The sequence below is a fragment of the Lampetra fluviatilis genome, chromosome 16 (assembly GCF_964198595.1).
Source record: "Lampetra fluviatilis chromosome 16, kcLamFluv1.1, whole genome shotgun sequence".
NCBI lineage: Eukaryota > Metazoa > Chordata > Hyperoartia > Petromyzontiformes > Petromyzontidae > Lampetra > Lampetra fluviatilis.
Window position 1 is genome coordinate 6,147,804 of NC_136290.1, and position 10,124 is coordinate 6,157,927.

The window sequence follows — 10,124 nt, forward strand, 5'->3', positions numbered from 1 at the left end:
CGGATTGCCATACCATCAGCACTCTTTGCAGGGCATATTAAGGGATGCGGCACCTAGTGCGGATAAGAAGTTTCGTGAAGTGGCTCCAAAAAAAGTCCCCGTAAAATAATCTTCTGGGGCCATTATCTGATAGTCACTAACGTTACACCGCTCGCTCGCTCGTCCGTGAGAGTCCTGAAAAAGGAATTTTCTTCATCTCGTCCCATGAGCCAAGAGCACAATTGGAATAACATTGCAGATGAATAGAATTTATTTTATATAAACAATTGACAGGGCCACAATAAATACACACGTTTCAAGTACCCACATTTTGCAAAGCGCAGCAGTAGCTTTTACGCTTGTGCACCCCAAGTATGAATTCTGCCTGGGCTTTTTGTAAGCTACTTATAATAAGTAAAAGAAAGACAGCGCAATTGACACAGGGTTTGGGCGAGCGCCCATTGCAGACATGTGATGAAATGCCTCGGTCTCTCGTGGACAGCGACTGGGCACGCTTTGCGTTCTTGTGTAACGGTGGTTGTGTTTGAGCAACTTTGGTGGGAGCCCGCTGGTTGTTTAGATCACAATGGAAGCCGTTGTATTTTCTCAGTTGTATTTAAACGTTTGCATGCTCGTTTTATGGCTGACGTGTTTTTTTAAATGTAACGGTAAATTAGCTAAATAATCGCAGTGCATTTTAATTAAATAAAGATAGCCATTGCACAAGTGAACATTTCAAATGTGCATTTAAAAACTATAGTAAGAATAGCATTTAAATGATTTAGTATTCAAATTAAATTATTACATTTGTTTTTACCTTCAAGCAATGTGTTGCTCGACCGGATCAGTGATAACGGTAATAACAGTACAACAGCTTGATTGCGGAGTTTTTTTTTTCGCGGTTGTGCTATTTAAGCTCTCCGATGGCATTTTCGGCTTGTACCGTGTGTTATTCGGCACGATATCGGACGTTCCTGACGAAGCTCCCAGCACGCGGAACGAAACGTCGGGACATCTTGCTGAACAAAACTCACGTGCAGGTGCGTGACCCGAAAACATGTCAGAGAGAGTAAACGCAGCTTTGGGAAAACGACGCCCCAAATAGATTATCCCGCGTAAAAATTACATAAACCACGCATCGTCTTTTTTAGCGAGCCCTTAAACTGCACACAGCGGGGAGACCATATTTAGCCGATTCGGAGTGATTGTGCCATAGCAGCACTGTGTGCCTTTTATCAGTTCACCAGACCAAAGCGGGGGTTTGTTTATAGAGACTCTAGACTCTGTGAACGCACTTTCACACAAGGGGTGACTCTTATTCTTGAAATGGTGGCCTGCGTGTTTCTGTTCGAATGGAAGAGTTATCGTCGCAGCACTCATTTCTGCTGGTGGTCCCCAGTCGGCAGTGGGAATTCCACATTTCAATGCAAGGGGCGGGCCCGTTTATCCAGGGGATTACCACAATTGACTGACTGCCCACAAAGTCGTCCTCATATTATCGCCCCTGGAAGGATCATGGGTTCAGCTGATTCCGCGTCAGGTTTGAACTTGCAAGATTCCGATGGTGAGTTTAGCGCTCGGACCACAGCAACACCCGGCCATTTATAATCATGGCTTCTATCTTACCAGGAACAACACCATGCTGGGTCTAGGTCTCCAGTCTGTATATGTTTCGCATGTGAGAGGAAACCAAAGTTCCCAGAGAAAAAGAATCCAAGTAGATAGGTCAGAAACACACTTTGTGTCCAGCCCACAGTTTGCACCACTGGTAGAAGAAAAACACTGCCTTGTGTGAAACAGCATTTGAATACCGTGCATCTTAACGTAAAATACTCAGCTCGGCATAGCAATGCCAACTTGTATTGAGACTGCAATGAAGACGAATGCACAAGTGCTTGTACCATGATTAACACTTGTGATCGTTTAATATGCTCGAGTTGTGCCCGTGTGTTGTTCGTCGCGATGTCTGACGTTTCACTCTGCTTGCCGAGAACTGCCGAATCAGTTCTAGGTGTTGGGATCTTCTTATTCAGCTCCTGATGAAGCTCCCAGCACTTGGGGGCAAAGCGTTTGACACTGTGCCGAACGACACGCGGTAACAACCACACAGATCGGAAATCTTCATCACTCCATCAGCTGTAAATATGTATCTGCTTGGGATTCTGGGTATTGGAGCATTTGCGGCTATCACTTGTGAACATTGATAAAGAAGGGAGAGGTATTCTTCATTCTTTGATAGACAAAATAAGGCCGGTTTTTATTGTTGGTGGACGAATTGGAGGTGTATCGATATCACTTTATGCATATGAAGGTTTTTCGCTGTGATTAACGTGATGGATATTGTGAAGGTATATTTAACGTAGTTGCTGTATGTTCATCTCATTTTGAAAAATTTACTTTTTTTGTTGTTTTACAATTTTTGGGGTTTAAATATATTTAGACAGCCATTGTTTACAAATTTAAAATGTGTGCTTATTTATTTTGTATTTCAGTCATGTTTTTTTTTTATTGTTCGTGGAGCAGAGAAAGTCATTAAACACAAAACTGTTACAATTTCAGAAACTGTATTCCTGATCAAATGTTATAACCATGATAGACACAGCCATGTGAGATAACGATGGAAAACATCTCATTACTTGTCGCTGTCTAAAATCCTTACTGAGAGCCTCGAGAAATTTTTTTTCCCTCTCTGGAATAGTTGGCCAATGTCCTCACGATTATAATTCCACTGTGTTGGGTGGAAGCCCAGATGTCTCGAGATAGCCACATTTACGAGGAGGGAGCAAACACTCGGCAAAGCCACGCAGTTCGATTAGCAAACCTATTTGCTGTACCCCTCCTTGTTCCCAGCAGATGGGTGTATTGTGCACATGATCCTAACATGATCCACCAAAAACCCACTTTTAGATCACTTGAATTATAGAATTGTGCTATCACACCTGATCGATTTCAGTAACCACGATGTCTCTGAAGGAGCTATTTCACTATTGGTAGTGTTACGAGTAAATACAAATAGAGTTTTGTATCGTATTTACACGAGTGTAGTCTGTATTCTGTTTGTCCGCGTTACACCGAGTTGTTCAACCACACGCGTTAATGTCCTCTTTTGTCACATTTTTATTAAAGTAAGAATTAACGGCTCTGATTTTTTAAAATGTTTTTTTTTTAAATGGCGTGCTGTACAGTACAACGCTGCTTGATGGAACGCAAATATTAACACCGCTGTTCAGAACCCCGCTCGTCTGAACACTGCTAATTTTCACAATGCTACTCGGGACAATAATTGTCCGACCCTGTGCTCTGAACAATGCCGATCTCGTAACACCAACGTTCTGAACGATGACTCATCTGAACAACTTTAATCGGAACAACTTTCACCGGAACAACTGCGAAGGTCGTATAGCTCTCCAATGTGCTTTTGGGTTCCCTACGTTGTTTGTTCGCCATGATGTCCCAACATTTCACTCCACGTGCTGGGATCTTGCAAAACTGAATATTTAGTGAATATTCAGTCTCTGTAAAAAATATTTAATAAATATTCCATTCCTGAAGAAGGTCCCAGCATGTGGAACGAAACGTCGGGCATCAGGTCAACAAACAACACACGGAACATCCCGGAAACTCTTGGGAAAGCGTTTCTGAACACCAGTAATCTGAAGAGTAATATTGTGAATGATGCTCGTGATAGCGCTGCTAATAAGCTCAACTCTATTCTGAACAACGTTAATCTAAATCCTATCAATCTGAACAATGCTTATCTAAATACTGTTAATCTGAATTGCACAAAGCTTCCCCCCTGTAAATTCTACGGGCATGCCGCTGGGTTAGGTGCATGGTATGTGTGCAATTTTGTCGAAGTATTTTGCAGTGGAGGGTAACTTCTCACCACAAGAAAAGCCTAGGCCGGGAAGTGTTCAGTGCCAACTTGCCAAATTGATGGCGTTGTACTGCACAACGTCAACCAAATACATTATGAAAGTCAAAATGTCAACTTGCGCATGTACGTGTGAAATGAGTCGATTCAGTTTAATGCATGTGCTGTTATTGTCTCTGTAATCCAACATCATCTGTCAGTCTGGCCAAATGTATTTGGAATCAGTTTCCAAATAAGAAGGCAGGTGGCTTTGTCCCGGTTTGCAAAAATACATACTGTATATGAAACGAACAAAAGCATAACTAAACTTGTGCTCTTGGTTGAACATTTTGTTACATTTACCGTTAATATTTACTGTCAATTTCGAGGTTATTAATACATCTGTAGAATATGGTTTGTCATTTTGATATATTCTCGCCCTTATAAAATAGTTTGTCTTGATGATCTCACACCGTGTTATAAATAATGTCCGTGGATGTATCTGTATCGTGTCTGATGCTGTGGTTAGAATGCTCGCCTTGCGAGTTTATGCTGGTCGGTGGTTGACTCAACCCCATGATTCCTCTGGATTTAATACAAGTAAGTATCGTTTAGTGGGAAGTCAGGAATGGTTGTCTTTTAGACACTGAGCCTCCACCATGCTAATGTGGAATTTCCACTGCTGGCTTAGGCCCATTACTGGTATTCATATTCTTAGGTTTTTTCGGTAAAGTCACGTAGGTAAAAACATTAAAAAGTAAAATAAAATAAAAATCACGACGTTTCGGAGGCAACACAAGCTTCCGTCTTCAGGTGGTACCGTCACAGCCACGACAGCTGTATCAAGTAAATGAGAGATTGCAGGAGCTACCACTCCGTTTATATATCCAAAGATGTCATTAAACGGAGTGGTAGCTCCTGCAATCTCTCATTTACTTGATACAGCTGTCGTGGCTGTGACGGTACCACCTGAAGACGGAAGCTTGTGTTGCCTCCGAAACGTCGTGATTTTTATTTAATTTTACTTTTTAATGTATTTACCTACGTGACTTTACCGATAAAACCTAAGAATATGAATCATTGCAGTCACGAAAGCTTCAAATCTAGAAGCCATTACCGGTGTTGAATGCCACCCCCATTGCTTGTTTGAGCATGGACAAGCTTGCTTTTTTTGGTTCTGTGAATTCTTAAAATCCCCTGGTTTCCTGGCCAAAACTGGAAGTCTTTATTTTCGCCAAGTGTCACTTCCCAGAATAATCTTTGAGTTGGCTAAATTTGAAAACATGCCATCCATTTTGTAATGGTCGCAGGTCAAATGACATCTTTGGATAGCGGTGCTTTGAAGCATTGGCACGGTCACAAGGTGGCAAGCCGCCAACTGCAACCTTGGCCAGTGTTTACAAAGTCGCTTATTGAATTTCCAATTATAAGTAGGAGAACTAGCATATGTGAAAGGAAAAATCCCAAATCCCCATAGTTACAGCCAACGACCTAAATTCTTAGATCTCCAATGCGTTTTTGGGTTGTTTCCGCATGTTGCTGGGCACGATGTCCGATGATTTTATCCACGTGCTGAAAACTTCTTTAGGAACTGAAGCTCCCTGACACGTGGAGTCAAACGCATCGCGAAACACATCAGAGTTATGCAGCACAACTGCGACAACCTACTTGGTAGTACAATTAATATTTCTTCTAAATATATATATACATCAGGTGTAAATATATTGTCCTGGTCTTGATAAAGATTGGGTTCTTTTAGATATGTTTTTTATCCATTTAATTGCTTTTCTATCTGGTTTGTTTTGCTCAAACTGCACTTTGTGGAGCAAAAATCACATTAGAATCTCAGTGACTGGCAGTGTTGTTGATTGTGCCCTGTAGTAGCTAAGAGATCGAAAGCATGTTTGCCGTTACCGGTGTCGCGGAGAGACCACGTCACGTTTCATTTACCCTTTGCTATTTTTGTCCAGTTTAAAATTATTTTTACTGTGATGTTTACATGTTTGTAATGGTTGCTATGGAATGCATTTTTTTCGAGACTTGTGAAGGTTCAAACGAGTTCCGTACGTGAAGCAGCTTTGTATTAACAGGTGTACAAAATAAAATGGTATCGTTGGTATTGTATTATGAAGCCTTTTTGTTTTTGGATACACACCCTGTGTGGGGATTTACCATTGTATTTTATCTTTTTACATTTGGCATGTACATGTGTAGTGGTTCGCACGAGGGAGACAGAGACTTCTTGGAGGCAACACGTTGATGTACAATAAGCCCTAAAACCACGAATGGAAATAACTGCCCCTTCCCAGCTCCCCTATGGAGGTGTCTCCTCCGGGCTGGCTAACCCTCGCTCACACGGGGTGGCTATCTCGGACCGGACCCTGGCTCAAGTCTGTGTCCTGTAGTCGGGCAGGTCTTCTCTGGGTGACGGCTTCTGTCTTCAGTCTTGCAACAGCTGCCGGACCCGTTCAGGGGTCCGGCTTAGTTTGCCAGTCCCGGGGCTTCTTCCGCCCCTGGCCACACCTCCCTTCTCGAGCCTTCGAGAGGGACCTGGTCCCGTGGTCCGGCCAGCCCCCTCCTTGGGGCCCCTTGGCCGTTACCTCCGGTCACCAGGCCTTCGGCAGAGGTCGCAAACGGGTTTTGATTCCTTACCCGTACCCGGCCGCACCAGGGTCGCAAATGGGTACCCGTTCCCTACCCGTACCCTACCCGAAATGAGTGACAAACGGTTACTCACCAGTGACTCACGTCCTACTCGTACCCGTACCCGGCCGCACCAGGGTCGCAAATGGGTACCCGTACCCGGCCGGGTACGGGTACCCGGCTACCCGTACCCGGCCGGGTACGGGTAGCCGGGTATCGGGTAGGGTACGGGTATCGGGTTACCTGGTTGCGACCTCGGGCCTCCGGGTTCACCTGGAATGCCATGGCTCCAGGTGAACCCCTTCGCCCTCCCTGGCGCTCTCGGCCCCAAACCGCCAGAGGCTGTCACTGCATGTGGCTGGTGTGAGCCGCGCGCATCGGGCCTCACACAGGCCGGCTTATGCCTCATGCAGTTGCCTCCACCGATCCCACTACACATGTCCAGCCTTCGTTGAATCTCCTACTGGATGAGGACTTCCCTACTCTCTGTGTGGGTCATGGATGTCCCGTCACCACACTGATTATTGTGGACTGGTGAAGGTGGGGAGTATAGACGTGGATGCATAGCAGTGTACTACAACATACTCTTTGGTTCTTTCGGTAAAGTTACGTAGGTAGAACACATAATAGATCACGACGTTATACTACAACAATAGATGTTGCTACCCTGTTGTCTGCTAACACGCACTCCCGCAGAGATCCTGATACTTGATAATCTCTGTTGATGGCCCTGAGCCAGTGGCAGAAAATCCACATTTCCAAGTCAAGGGTCAGCATCTTCACAGAATAGGCATCCATTCTCTTTGGTTCTTTCGGTAAAGTCACGTAGGTAGAAAAATAAAAGATCACGACGTTTCGATCGCAACACAAGCAATCTTCATCAGGTGGAACAACCACAGCAAGAAAAAACTGCTGTTGTCCCACTTGATGACAATTGCATGTGTTGTGTTATTTAATTTTTCTACCTACGTGACCTTGCCGAACGAACCAAAGAGTATGGATTCCTGCGGTCACGAAAGCTTCAAATCAAGACCGAATAGGCATCATTGACGCAATTCGATGTGGCCTTAACGTTCGTAGAGCTACATCGTAATTAGAGCGGCAATTGAAGTCGCTGATCAAACAAAGGGAAGAAGATCTACAGCCAGATAGTGGGGATCTTGTACATATGCTGTTCATACTCTTATGTTTTTTCGGTAAAGTCACGTAGGTAAAAAATTAAATCACAACGTTTCGGAGGCAACACAAGTCTCCGTCATCAGGTGGGACCGTCACAGCTAGATTTAAGGCCAGCGTCTCGAGAAGCTGTGACTTCTTGTCTTGTTGTCTGTTAAAAACTCTAACAGATAGGTGAAATTCCTGGCCTTAAATCTAGCTGTGATGGTCCCACCTGATGACGGAGACTTGTGTTGCCTCCGAAACGTCGTGATTGTATTTTTTACCTACGTGACTTTACCGAAAAAACCTAAGAGTATGAATCCTTGCAGTCACGAAAGCTTCAAATCTAGAAACATATGCTGTTCACCAGATTGTGGTGATCTTGTACATATGCTGTGCACCAGCTTGCCAGATCTGTGACGGTGTGCGGTGACCTCGGCGTAATTGATCGCAATGAACTCTTGCTCACTATAGAGCAGTTGGTTCTCAACCGGGGGGTAAGTGGCAATGTCCCAGGGGGTACGTGAGCTGATTTATAAACGCGTGAAATCGCGTCATACACGAGAATCATTTGGCGCACATTCGCGTATGAATATGTCGATATAAAATAACTACGATAACATTTAAATCCAGATGGTAACCTCGGACGGTATAAAAGACCTTTCTAAACGCATTGATCGTAAACAATGCGGGTTTCCAAGAGGAACCATCGAGCGAGAATAAATGACGTCGTGCAGAGCGACCGTTGAATTTGTTTTTTTATTCGCTTGCAGCTACGAGCTAGATAGGATACCTCGCAAAATTGACATTTGATTAAATATTGACGTTCATTATTCATACATTTATTTCTCAGAACCATTTTGGGTCAGGCAGGGGGCTATTCGGTTTAAACAAAATTCAACAAGGGGTGGTACAGGAGCCAACAAATGTAGAGAACCTCCAATTAACACGGGTGGCTACGTACGGTGCGAAAGAAGTCCAACATACAAACATCTACAACAGCCATTCGCCACCAAGTGGCGGTAACGTCACCACGGCGCCTGTGCCAGGCCAGGTGCACTTCGAGGCCACGTGAAGTGTCGAAGGCTCGCTGACACGAGGTCACGGGGCAGACCTTGCAGGTGCTGTGGGTTGGCTGACTGAGATGACCGGCAGATGCGCCACCTGTGCCCCCCCCTGTGCCAATTTGCTGCATTTTATCTGCCCGGCTCTCCGCTCCGCTGTGTATACAGACGTGCATTGCGGTGTTAGCCAGGCAACCATCGCTCAGCTTGAATGGCCCAACTTACCCCAACCAATCCACCCCGGCATTTCATTGTTTCAAAATGCTTGGGGGATGGAAACATTTTGGCAACAAGCCCATGAGCTTGGAGAGGCAGGGGGTAAGTAAATATTGGCGCAGTGGCACTGTAAACTCGGATAAAACTGCTCAGTGGGGCTTACACCGATTGCTAAATCGCCTCCACCGCCACAACAACAACAATAACATGCTCCTGCACAGGGAAGCGCATGTTTTAAGTAAACTCTGGGGTTATCTATCACATTACCGGCTCTAACTGCACCATAGTTCAGCCGCAAAGATGTTTCATTTGCATGTGAAAATGCCCTCTCATCGTGATAGGTTTTTTACCCTTTCAACTGGTACAAAAACTGACACCTTTATATAAAGGTGTCAGGATGAGAGGGCATTTACACTATGAGACCTCCTTTACCAGTGGCAAAAATATAGTGATAGGTTTTTTACCCTTTCAACTGGTACAAAAACTGACACCTCTATACAAAAACTGACACCTTTATATAAAGGTGTCAGTTTTTGTATCAGTTGAAAGGGTAAAAAAACCTATCACTATATTTTGCCACTGGTAAAGGAGGTCTCAGTGTAAATGCCCTCTCATCGTTATGCAGATCCCACCAGTTCCAACAACAACAAAAACTGCACGTGTGGCAATCGACTCAACATTGAGAAAAAGTGGGCGACAATCAAAAGAGGTAGCAGGGAAACAGAGACACAAGTGTCGATTGCTTGTCATTCGTCAGGCACAGTCGTTCATATTCGCTGCTGCAATATTGCCCCCCGAGGAGCCTGCTTTTACACGACGGGCATCTGTTGCGGTGTGGTGCCGAAAGAGCCACGTGCTCTCGGAAGAGTGAGGCGGGTGAATGGTATTAAAGGTCAAGCATTGTCGTGTGGCGGCGTCCTTACACCTTGTGCAGTACGTCATACGGCCAGTGTCCCCTGCTCCAAATAGCAATGGTTGACGCTTATCTGCAACGGGCAGCACTGAACCAGTGAGTGACATCCCACACTCAAACGACAGCAGCCGTCCTCACTTGTGGATGATTGCAATTATAAACGCAGGGTGCTTCAAAAATGATGTCAACACTTCTGAGAATTTGCAACAATACCACAAGAAATGTACCTCCGAGCTCTGGAGAAGATTCCAGGCACGTGTTGACAATGATGGCGAACAAATGGAGACTGATTTTTTGA